The 12829-nt window shown below is 54.8% G+C and overlaps 1 long non-coding RNA gene across 1 annotated transcript; it reads right to left on the reverse strand.

Moving 5' to 3' along the window:
* Positions 1–2807: 2807 nt before the first annotated feature.
* LOC104865337 lies at positions 2808–5601 on the reverse strand. The gene is made up of 4 exons (XR_781122.1): positions 5549–5601; positions 5042–5177; positions 4364–4572; positions 2808–2955 (listed from the first exon to the last, which is right to left on the reverse strand). It is a non-coding gene; the product is annotated as an uncharacterized LOC104865337 (long non-coding RNA).
* Positions 5602–12829: the final 7228 nt, after the last annotated feature.

Here is a 12829-nt window from a genome sequence, read left to right on the forward strand (position 1 = left end):
CATTCACAGCCTTTATTTATTTTTTCTTTAGCAACGGGGTCTCCTGAAGTTGCTGTGTTGCCCTGGCTGGGCTTGAAGATACCACCCTCCTGCCTCAGCCTCCCAGAGTGCTAGCATCGCAGGCCTGCTGCATGGTGTCTCCCCCACACGACAGCAGCCTGGCTGCACGTGAGGCCGCGGGATGGGGTGCACACATGCGCCACCTCCTGAGGAGGGGGACACTGGAGGAGTGGTGAAGTCCAGGAGGGTGGACCTGGCCCACAGTCTTGGCCCTCTCAGGATACGCAGACGCTCAGGGGCTTTCCTGGGGCTGACGTCTCGTGGCCAGGAGTGGCTGGTGCCACCTCAGGCATTGTCTTAGGGTTCAGGGCTGGGTGAAGGAGGAGAAAGTGCCAGCTGTCCTGTCCCTGTGTCAGAGAAGCAGAGGCTTCCCAGATGGCCTCAGGGTCCCTCCTTTCCTGGGACTGCATCCCTCCGGCTCTCCTGCACACCTCCTCCTAGCCATCTCTCGGTCCTCGCATCCCCCACACACCCTCCAGCAAGAGACTGTCGGCACCCATAACTGATTGCTGCAGGAACATCCCATGGCTCTGCATCCCCTGGGTGGCGGCAGGGACTGGGCTCACTCCTGTGACTCTGGGTCCATGCTGAGCTGGCGCACAGCAGGGCCACAGTGCTGTCTCCATGACAGAGGCCTGGCTGCGGGCCTCAGTTTCCCTGTTGGCCGGTGGACAGGAGCTGGTCACTTGATCCATCACCTGAGAGCCTAGCGTGTCCAGACGCCCAGCACAGGCACAGCTGAGCGGCAGCCTGGCCCTCCATGCGGCTCCTTCCCCAGGGGCTGGCATCCCCCTCCTTCAGGAAGGAACCACGGAGACTGCTCACGGGGTGCCGTGGGCCCAGCTGAACCAAAAACCCTGCCCACTCCCCTTGTTCTCAAGATGCCACTCAGGCCCCAGAGAGAGGAGGGACGGGACTCGCCAGGCCACGCCTCTCTCGGCCACCTGCCACGTTCCCACCATCACCCTCAGATGGGCTGAGCCAGGCTGGGTGCGGGCAGGGACATCTCCCAAAGAGCCAGCTGCCTGGTGCACAGAGCATGCTGGCTGGTGTGACAGACACTGGTTGGGGGGCACAGAGCTCGGGGACCCAGCTTGCCATCGTGGCCAGAGCCGGCGGGGCAGCCCCTGGACCCCAGCTCCTCCTGAGTGACTGCTCTGATGCTCCCCATCTGATCTCCCAGTCCCTCTGCCCTGTCCCTCCTGTGGCATCTTTGACAGCTCACCCACGCCAGCCACCGTCTGCCCCTTCGGAGGGGGGACTTTTCTCATGGCCCTTCCTGACTTTAGGGTCACAAGCCACAGGGTCCCGGAAGCCAGGGTCTCACACGCGTTCCCACGGCTCCCCCTGAACCGGCACTGCATTTGTGCTTGTGCGGGCGAGCGCTGTGAAATCCCCAGCAGGCACCTGCTTTTCCTGTCAGTTCATTTGCATAAGAGATACAGGGGAGGGAGACTTCGAAACTGGGCAAAGAAGCAGGATCCCGAGTGAGGGAGCAGCCAGGCGGCCCTGCTGGGGATGGAGGGGCTGCCTGCCGCCCTTCCGCCTCTCGGACAAGGTCGCCTCTGGAGCCCAGCCTTCACTGGGGAAGTCATTCCTCTGCTAAACCCCAAGATGCTTTTCTAGCCCCTCCACACGGGACGGTCCGTACCTGACAGCAGCCTGAGTCGTGCAATCCGTGGCTGCTGCTACTGCCGCCCAAGGGACTGCTTGGGTCCCATTGGCAAAGAGTGGATCGTGAAACCTCTATTCCCATCCAGGGGCACTGTCTCACCCAGCCCGGCTCCCCTGGTTTACCCTTTGGTCTCTCCGTAAACCTACAGTTGGGACTTAACGAAGTTCATATTGGGCCGAGGTCTTGTCTCCCACACGCCTGAGCATCTGAGCCAGAAGGGGGCAGCATTTTCCTACCAAGCAAAAAGCTTCAGAAGCCAGATGATTGGGTGGGTGGGGGCCTAGTCCAGGGCGGAACCCGCCTTCCACACTGCCTTGAAGTCTCCCTGTCCACTCTGCTTTGGGGGCCTCAGGAGTAGCAAAATCGGGCCTTCATCTGATTCTCTGATTCATCCAACAGCTGTCTTCAAATAAAAGCGGCAGGCCGGGTACACCTGCTGCTCAAAACTAAACGGAGCGAGGTTCTCCAAAGAAAAGGACGGGGGGTGCGAGGTGGGAGATGCGGCCGGAGCTCAGGAATTGGCGTGACCGCGGGGGAGGCCCCGTATTTGGGCCGAAAGCAGCCAGCAGATGTGGCTTTAAAAGCAAACGGAGCAGGAGTGTGACTGGGCAAGGGGCCTCTTGGGGTCTCGGTTTCCTCATCTGGAAAGTGGCTAAAACAGCAGTTCTGCACTCTGATGGGTAATTAAGGCTCAAGCTCAGGAGTGGGGCTACTGCTAGGAGGGGCGGCACCGGCCCTGGCCAGCGTCCAGCGTCACTTCCTGGCATGGATCACCTGTGATCGGGTGCAGTCGTTTCCAGCACCCCAAACACTGTGGCCGTTCGGAGAAATCGCTGGGGCCCTACCACCCCCCACCTCCTATGCACAGAAATAGAATTGGTGAGCTTGTTCTGCGAACGCGGTCATGCGCTGTGTGACAGCATTTCAGGGCGAGGCGACTGCAGACTCACGGCTGTCCTATAACACCCTGTCTGTTCGGACCCCAGTGCGTGCCCACTGGGCTGTGTGCAAAGCTTCGCGGTCACCAAATGACGCATCTCACAGGACAGAATTTTCCTGTTTTAATCTCTGCGGGACCCAGGCCCCATCGGTGCGTCCAAAAGGCTTCTGGGGAAGAACGCAGAGCTTCAGCCGCTGCACCCTAAAGGCGGCCCCGGGACCAGGAGGAGGCTCCCAGGGGCTGGTTCTGGTCAGGGCTTTTGAGGTGCTGGGTTTTGATACTAGTGGGGAGGAGCAAGGAGAATGTGGAGCTTCAGAGCCGAAGTCGTGTGCCCACCCAGTGTGGTTCCAGCTTCCAAAGCTGCATCCAGGAGATGGGGGCTTCTGACTGTGCTGTGGCTTGGCAGAAGTGACTGGAGTCTATCGCCCTGTCTGTGTTCAAGGGGAGGGAATCCCCCTTCCAAATAAGGCTTCTCCTCGTCACTCACAAACCAAGAGCAGCCGGCAGCAAGTCAGGCATGGTGGCGCACACCTGTAACCCAGGCTCACTGGGAGGCTGAGGCAGGAGGATTACAAGTTCAAGGCCAGCCCTGGATAATTTAGGGACGAATTGAGACACTTTTTTGAAATGAAAACAATAATAAAAGAAGGGCCGGGGAGTATGGCTCAGTCTAAAAGTCCCTAGGTTCAACTCCCAGGAGCACACACACGCACTAAAAGGGGGTTGAGGGAGAGAGGAGAAAATCGGGGAGAGAAGGGAGGGAAAGGCTGCTGCATGGGGGAGACTAAGCGGGTGCCTCTGCGGCACTGCCCCTCATGCCTCCTTCTTGGGTTAGCATGAGCCAGCCGTGAGGATATTCCTGTGACCCCTTAAAGAAGATGTTGCTGTAGCCGCAAGGGAGACTCCAAACCTACCATGGTCACACCCTAGGAAGGCCCACAGGTGACAGGTGGGTGTTGTCCTACTGGGCTGGAACTTGCGTGACTTAGTCCCCACCTCCATGGTGCCCCCCAGGGATGGCTCCTTGGGAGGCCAGTAATAAGGCTGTGGGGCCGGACGGTGCCAGGACAGTGCCCTGCATTTAGCAGAGAATCAGGACAGCAGACCAACTCCCTGATTCATTCTGCCTTTTGGGGACACACACAGCAGCAGGACCAGCCTGACAGAGTGGGGGCATCAGTGCCGCTGTGGCCACTGCCAGTAGGAGGCACAGGTTCTCCTGGCAGCCAGACCGGGGCAGGACGTGGAAGGAACTGTGTTTGGAGCTGGCCTCCAGCTTGCCAGTGACCACACTGGGCAGTCGCTGGGAACAGCACAGGACCACGAGCCATCTGCTGCTCGGTGGGAGCTGACACCCACGAGTCACCGAGCCCAGAGGCTGGCAGGAAGGGAGCTGCCATGGACACAAACACCAGCGTAAATGTCCCCGCCACGCCAGGAGGCAGAGCCACAGTGTGGGTCCTCGGCCACCAGCCATTCTCAAGGCTTGGAGCTGCTCTAGGACCCTGGCATTTCTGTGGGCATTTGAAACCAGAAGCCTTGACCTCGGAGGTGAGGGCCGCTAGCTCTGCTTCTGTGCTCCCTCGTGCAAGCTACCTCCAAACCCTCGTCATGAAAGAATTGGCCGGCGAGGCACGGGGGTCCTCTGGGAGGGCTCTGAAGAGAAAGCAAAGGTTTCATGTATTTACCATTCGCATTATTCTGCCAATTTTGTCCTCGGCAGACAGGGTGGGGGTGAGGGTCTGGCTGCGGGCAAGGTTGTCTGTGCGGCTCCGAGTCTGGGCGTGGGTGCTGGCCTCCAGGTCGCAGTGACTTTCCCATCACTGTTTCTCCTCCAGTGGAAAGAGCTGCTGCCTATGCTTCTCAGTCCCGGGGGCTGCATGTAAACAGGAAGGGTCTGTGGAGAGCAGAGCAGCCTCAGCCAGATGGACTCCTCCCTCTCACTCCCTGGGAAGTTGGTCCCGGGGCAGCCGCAGAGAGGGCAATGGAGGGTTGAGTTGCTCTGGTCAGTTCTGGGTTCTGGTTCTGCTGATCTCTGTGAGAAGCCCCTGGTGGGACCCTGGGCGCATCTGGGAAACATGGCCAGGGACTTCTGAACTGAGCTGAGAATACCTATCCAGGGTGTCAGCCAGTTTGATGGAGTGGAGAGCCCGGGGCCCAGAGTTAGGGGTCCTGGGGACAGGGGAGCTCATTCCAACCTGGCTGGGTGTCCAGACCACTGAGACTTCTGGCCCAGAAGCAGGGGACCCTCATCTGGTGCATGCGTGGCTTTATCTACCTGCAGGGTGGTCGTGCTCACCCGGGGGAAACATCCAGGCTCGAGTGGGCCGGGAAGTGCCGCTTCTCCTGTGCTAAGTCCCTCTCACCTGTGCTGCTACCCCAGCGCGGCCTTGTGAAGGTCGGACGAGATGGCATCTAGGGGCTCAGCACTGTGCTGGCACCAAGCACTCAAGCGGCACCACAGGGAACCAGAACCTTCGTCTCCACATCACTGCACCAAGTCTGTGGTTAAAAATGCGCCTATTGCTGCGAGACCGAAGCCACGGGTGAGAAAGCGGCCCCTTGAGCCGCTCCCTGTGTCTGAGACTACGGGAGCTCAGGCTGAACCTGCCTTCGTTGTCCTGGATGTGCCCCGGTCCCCAGCTCCTGGGCGTCCCTCCTCGGGAACACTGGTGGCGCCTCCCACCTCCCAGGGGCACGGCCCTGGTTGCCCAGCATCGGGAAGAGGCGGGCCGGAGCGGGCAGCACAGTGGACAGCGTGGAGCTGTCGTGCCCTGCACAAGCCCGCGGGGATGGACGGCCCAGGGCCGAGTCCCCTCCTGTGGCTCCCCCCTGTGTCCCCAGCGTCCTGCTTCGTCCACTTTTCTCCTCACATCCGGGGAGCCCTTCCCGACTCCGGCCTTCCCTCTGCCGCATTCGATTCGCTACCCACGCGGGAGACAATGGGCAGGCTCCTTCCCTGGAGACAGCAACACAGCCCCCTTAGGGACCAGCGGGCCCCGGCGGAGCCCGGCCCTCCCGGTGGACCAGATTGCTTCACACACCCGTGTGGCAGGCAGGTACAGAGGCTTTACTTCACCTGTGACGCCCGAGGGACCAGGAGGTTGAGCAACTTGCTTGGAGTCTGCCACCAAGGACTTTCTGCCAGGCTGTTCCCCCAATCGCTAAAGAAATTCCAGATCAATAAATGTGAATGCGAAAACCACACTGCCCTACGGCGTTACTTTAAAAATAAAACAACTAATTTTTTTTATTACTAAGTAGAATCTGCTCATTATAGGAAATCAGAAAAAAGTCTACTGAGGGGAAAAAATAAAAACCACCCATAATATTTTGGTTCCTGCAATTTCCAATCTAGCTGGCTGGCTTCTCTCTGCATTTACCAGCGAATTAAATTTTAGTCATCATTTTTAATGGCGTCCGTGTCTCCGGGTTTCTCTGTTTAGATGCATAGCTGTATCTAATTTTTCTGCTGCTGGACTGTCAGACTAATATTCCGGAGCACATATCTTTGTCCACTCTTCTGGTTGTTGTGAGCAGAAGCAATGTGTGTTTGAAGCTTACAGTGACCACCGCCAAGGCCCAGATCCCTGTAGTCACCACCGCCCTCCAGCAGGGCCCTGGAGAAGTGAGGGCCGAACCCAGGCCTTGCACTGGGCTACACCCTCAGGGTCTTCTAAATTGCTGCGCTCGCTGCCCAGGCTGGGCTCGAACTTGCAATCCCCTGCTTTGGCCTTCCCGGGAGCTGGGTTACAGGTGGTGTGTGCCATATTCATCTGCATTTTAGATTATTAGGAACCTGAATACCTTATTTTTCTGTGTGCAATTTGGTGGCCCTTTAGGTTTCTTTTCCTGTTATTAGGGCATAGAAGTGATACATCTCCTCTGCAGCCTCCACCGGGCATTTTCTTTCTTTACCTTTTTTGCCCCTCAACCTTCATCTTTGCCACCTGAAAAGTGACTCTGGTTATTAGCCCCTTCTGCTTTAAAGACAGGATCCTGGGCACCCTGGGGACACTCTGACACTGACTGGTTTCCTGGTCCTCCTGCCTAGCTGGACCCCCCTCCCCAAGCACCTGGGAGGTCAGGTGAGGAGGAGAGGAGGCCACAGGGAAGCATCCAAAAAACCAGCTGCCTACCTGAGACCACTTCCGTTCTCTGAACTCAATGTTCCGGTCCCACCCAGGGGCTGTGAAGATCTAACAATGGATGGTTCAGGAAGCCACTGCGTCTTCTGCCCAGGGCTTCAGAGAGAAGTGAGAGACAGAATGCACAGTTTAGGGACACTTAATAGACCTGTGGTGACTCAGCCCTGGCCTAGCACTGCACAGAGGGCAGCAGAGGCTTGGAGCTGTCGCAAGGAGCCCCAGAGCACAGCGGGCCTCTGTGGACACCTTGCAAGGTGTTGGGGAGGACAGGACCCCTTGAAACCGCCACAGCACTGAGCCCTGGGAAGACTGTCTTTTCCTGCACACACAACAATGATGATGCTTAATATGCAAGTTCTTCACAGAAAGAGGCCAAGAACAATGGCCAATAAAATAGAACAATATACTGTATCAAGCTATTTAAAACTTGTGAATTGTTTATTTCTGGAGTTTTTTATGTACATTTTCAGACTGCTGTTGGTCATGAGTAACTGAAACTGCGGAAAGTAAAACCTAGGCAGAAACCTTGATTTTAGTTCACTGTATTAATCATGCTTTCTGACTTCTGGCAGATCCATGAGATAAATTTTTGTTTTGCTTTGGTCTTGCTTTGATTTCTTTCTTTCTTTCTTTCTTTTTTTTTTTGAGACAGGTTCTTGCTATGTAGCTCAGGGTGGCCTTGAACTTGAGAGGGTCCTCCTACCTCAGCCTCCCTAGTGCTGGGGTTACAGGTGTGCACCATTATGCCCAGCTAATCTCTGTTGCTTTAAACCCCTAGTGTGTGGCAATTTGTAACAGCAGCCTCAGGAAAGTAAAGCTGATCTAAATGCAGTGAGGGATCAGGAGGACGCAAACCTTGGCTCTGCTTTCGAGGGCCCAGGAGCAACTGTTCAGCCTCTTTTTTGCCTTAGTCTTCTCCATGCCACGAAGGGGCCGTGCTTTACTCACAGTGGCCAGAACTATTCTGGTTGTATGTGACAGAAAGTCCACTGTAAGCCGACTCAAGTAAAAGATGCCAAGTAGACCCATGGCAGGAGTGGAGAGAAACAGGGCTAGCTTCAGGCACAGCTGCATCTAGGCATTCGAGTGATCTAGAGCTTCCCCTCCTCCCACGTGCCTGCAGACACGAAGAACACAAGTCTTCTTGGGACAACCGGCTCATGTCACCATATACAGATCCCAGGGAAGCTTCTGATTGGCTGGGCTCAGGGCACAAGACTAATGCTGGGCACTCTGGTCCAATCCTGGGTCATGAACGTGGGACACCGGGGACAGCCTAGCCCAGGTCGGAGGCCCCCAGGGAGGAGTGAAGAGCGGGAGGCATGCAGTGGCCTTGACATTGCATGGTGCTCATAGAAGGAACCCGTGAGTGGCAGGTGCACAGGCAGACCAGCAGGGGTGGACGGGGTGCAGGGGAGACGAAAACAGCAGACGTCCTCTGCTTGACTTCATGGATCTGCTGCAAATACCAAGCTAAAAGCAACTGGGCCCTTCCTGACAGCTCGTGGACCTGCCTGCGGCTGCCCTGCCTGTGGAGGGCGGTGGGAGGATCGGACTGGGTGATGAGTGGGGTTCTGACTCTGGCAGAGCTTAGAAGCCTCAGGACTTCAGCATTCACCCAACGGAAAATAGGGACCCATTGGAGGTTCCTGAGCAGGAGACGTGGAATTTAAAAAGCAATGGTGAGGGAGAATTTGAAACTCCCTAAGAGAACCCAGAGCCAGTGTGTGATAGAACCTTTAAGCAAGGCCCGCCTTGGTGCCCTCCCAGTTGGTAAAACTGAGCTGCACTGTGTTAACATCTGCCTCTCTCTTTGTGGGTTGCATACGAACCCTGTGTATTAGTCACCTTCCTGTCCCTGGGACAAAATACTAAACACCTGCCACTTAAGGAAAAGAGGTTTATTTTGGCTCTAGGTTTCAGAAGATTCAGTCCATAGTTGGCTGGCTCCAAGGCAGGAATGCATGGCAGAGGGTCCAAGCTGCACCCTTGAGACAGCCAGGAAGCAGAGAGAGAGAGAGAGAGAGAAGGAGGTGGCACAAGAACACACCCCTCCAGGTCACACCCCTGGTGACCACCTCCTAACAGCCCATTTAGCTCTGAACTCATCCATGGATGAACCTGCGCAAGATCTAATCTCCTTTCAAAACCCCTCCTCTGGACACATGAGCCATGGGGTACTTTCTAGATCTAAACCACAGCAAGTGAGCAGATGCCCGGGTCTTAAGAGCTGACTCAAAGTAGCAAACTTTCATGGCTGAACTTTAATCAGCTCTGGAGTGACTGTGTTTCAAAGCTCTCACCAAAATCCAGAGTCTCTTCTTTTCTTAACAATCCCTCCATGTGACATGTAGGAAACTAGCCTGATGTTCGAACTGGGAGGGTAAGCAGCTGCCCGCCACACATGGCTTGGGAGTGTTTGCAGTGTGGCTGGTCTGCATGGAGGTGTGCATCTGTGTAAAACACATGTGATTTCGGGCCAGGGATTTAGCTTAGCGGTTCTGCTGCCTGCCTTGCAAGCGCAAGGACCGGAGTTAGAAACCAGGTACCAAAAAAAAAAAAAAAAACCCACACATGGGATTTCGAAGACCAACCACCCCAGAAGTGTAAAATATCTGGTTTTCCTATTCATTTAATATTGAAGCCATAATATTTTAGCTAAATAAATTATTGTATGTTATTAAAATTAAGTTCACCTGCCCCTTTTTATGTTTTGTATGTGGTTATCGAAAAACTGAAAAGTGCACGTGTGGTTTGCGTTTGATTTTGATTGGACAAGTTGTGGCAGGTTGGCACACGAGTACATTCTCTTTCTGATCACCCAAAAGCCCCCTTGGGCTGCGGTGGAGCTCGGTGGCATAGCGCTTGCCCAGCAAGCTCCAGGGCCTCTATTTGACCCTCAGCATTGGAAAAACAAAACAAACAGCAAAAACCCATTGTACGAATAAGGAAATTGAGGCATGGAGAGGGAAGGGTCGGCAGAGCAGTACTGCGTAGAGCTGGCATTGGCTCCCAGGCTGGTTTTGTGCACAAGTTGCTCTTTTTTTGTCTCTGCTACACCAAGTTGCCTGTTGGTGGCATTGGCAAATCCGCTGTGCTGTCGCCGTGAGCGTGGTACACACTTGGTGTCTCGTGTGGGCTACTGGCCACAGAGCCACCACAGCTCCGTGAGCCGACTGTCCCAGGGCAGCCAATCAGGGCCTGAAGCTCCGGCACATATCTTGGAGCAGTGGCAGCAGAGAAGACAGGTTCTGTTTGTGGGACTCTTCCCCTGGGGGAGGGAAACCTTCCCCAGAGATTGATTAGGACAGCCTAACTCAGCGTGGTCTGGGGCACAGCGGGACTGCCACCGCCAGGAGAGTTGCAGCACCGAGGGCGCGCCAGACCTGGATCAGAGTCCCATGATTTATGGGCATTGGCATTCTCAGAGTGCTGCTCTAGGAGGCTTCTTTTGCAGCTGATTGGCCAGAGCTACAGAATATGCAAATGACCAAACCAACCAGTGAAAAGAACAGAATTACCATAGACCTTTTAGGGCTTCGGCCTTCAAGTTGGGGGCAGGGAGGCACCACCTTCCCTGCTCACAGAAGGATGAGTCTGGCTCCCCTGGGAAGAAGAACCATGTGTGGGTGTCAGGTCCCACCGTACAGTGTGGGCTAGGCGATCCGGAGGCTGCAACTCCTTGAAGTTTTTCTGTGAAGATTAAATGAGGTAAGGAATGTGCCGTAACTGATGCATTCACTCATTTCACCCAATAGGTACTTTTTTCAGGCCTGATACTCTTTGGCCCTAAGGTTACAGTGATACACAAGACAATGCTCCTGCCTTGGAGGAAGAGCTTATGTACTCAAGGAGAAGACAGATCAAAAAGGAAAAAAAGGAGAAATTACCATAACAAATAGCATAATTACAATGCTGAAGAGAAACCAAACTCAGGGAGAGTGCTCCGGTGTGTCTCCCTGGGGGAGAAGGTTTAAATGGAGACCTGGTTCACTGCTCCCTGAGCCAGAAAGTGAGGGTGGAGTGGGAGCGATGTTGGCAAGGAGGACCAGCATGCGTAATGGTCCTGGGGCAGGAAAGAACTGGGCAAGTTCAAGGAGCGGATGGGTTGATGTAACCTGGAGCAAGTCTTTTCCCCTCTGGGCTGCACTTGGTCCAACATCCTGAGTCTGTCTTGACTCTGCTTTCACTCCTTGCCTTGGAGAAAGAGCTCAAGCAATGTGCCTGAAGAGCAGGTGTCCCGAGGTCCACTCTGGAGTCACTGCTCTTTCCCGCTAGGAGGGCGCCTCTCTGTGCTAAGAGCACACAACACAGTTGTACCGCAGCACACGGCTCCTGTAAGTCTCTCCCTCTGGGCTGAGATGCCCTTGACAGCAGGGAGCTCGGGTTGTACCTCCTGTGGTACTGGGGCTGGGGGACGTGTTTAGCACACATTGCCTAGAACAGAAATGTTGATTTGTGTATGGGTGAACTAGGACTGGTGCCTGGTGTTTGAAGAACTTCAAAGAGTTAACTGGGTCTACACTGCATCTGTGGTTATCACCTGACTTTGCAGATAAGGCAGCTTAGGCTAAGAGAGGTTACACAGGGTCCCTGAGACGTGCAGTGACAGGGCGGTGGGGAAAGTACCCTTGTGCACTTGGGACAGGCCATGCGGCCTGGCTGCAGGTCTTGTATGGTGTGGGAATCTTCCCTTAGTCCAGTTCTGTGCTATTTGGAAAGGATATTTTCCTTGTCCCAGGGACAGGAGACAAAGCAGAGGCAAAAGAGCAGATGGAACAGGTCCTTTGAGAGTTGATTGTCCTGGCCATGTGTGTGTATACTTACTTGTTGCTGTGCAACAAATTACCCAAAATTTACTGTTGTAAAATGACGATCAAATTGTCTATTCTCCTGGCTTCTGGGGTTAGGAATGCAAGAGCAGGTTAGCTGAGCTGTTCTGACTTGGCTGATCAAAGCTGCAGACATTTGCAGGCTTGATGGCAGGAGGCTACTTCCAAGATGGTGCACTCCTGCGGCTGGCGGGCTGGCAGTGGGTGCTGGTGAGACACTTCAGCTCCTCCTCATGGATTTATCCTCCTGCTGCTTGTCCTCCCAGTGTGGCAGCTGGCTTCTAGCCAAGTGGACCATCCAGGAGGGAGACAGCCAGTGGAGGCTGGCCTGCCTTTGTGAGAGTTAGGTTCACATGTATCTATCCACCCCCAGCCTGGCCACCCGGGGTCAGTGAGGACAGGGTGTCAGAGAATTCAGGAACATATTTCAAACTTACTAAACAGATTCCCAGGCCAGGCCATTGGCTAAAGATGCTCAACCAGCTTTCCAGAGCACAATGATGGGCCAGGAGCTCTTTCCTAGGGGGCCACTTGATAATACCAGCTTGTGGCACTTTTGCTGCAACTGAAGGTATACACTAGGTCAATATCTTCTACCTAATGCTACCTGAGTACCAAGGGCTGATCAGACCCTCAGCTATCTTTTGTGGGGAATGATGAGGAATAGAAAGAAAGAGAGAGAGACAATTTTTAAGATATAAAGGGGGGACTGAGAGGAGACCTGCCTCTAGTAGACACACTCCAATAAAACTCCACAGCTGGCCCACTTTTACTAGCCAGGGAGAAGTGCAGGGAGAGGGGTAGCTCAGTTTCATGGAACAGCAACTACAGGGAATGGGAGGATAAGGGTGAAGTTAAGGAGGAGCCAGAGTTTCTCTATACCCAAAGGCCTATACATTGACGTAGTCCTCAGCAGATTCTGTCTTGCCTCAGGAGTGCTGGGTTATCAGCATTTGGCCCATAGCTGGGGGGCATGCAGCCTTGCACACATTTCCCTGTTCCTAAGGCAAGATAACACCAACAAAACTGTGAGATCTGAATTAGAGTCCCCAACACCTGAGGTGGAAGCGCTCAGGTTAGAGCCCCTCTAAATTTGGGAGCAGGAGTCTAGAAGGCTCTTAGAACTTGCCTTCTCCCCCTTCATTGCCAACTGACAACCCCCCCCCCCCCCGCC

Source organism: Fukomys damarensis, unplaced genomic scaffold, assembly GCF_012274545.1.
Source record: "Fukomys damarensis isolate Sample0158 unplaced genomic scaffold, DMR_v1.0_HiC HiC_scaffold_22, whole genome shotgun sequence".
Lineage (NCBI taxonomy): Eukaryota > Metazoa > Chordata > Mammalia > Rodentia > Bathyergidae > Fukomys > Fukomys damarensis.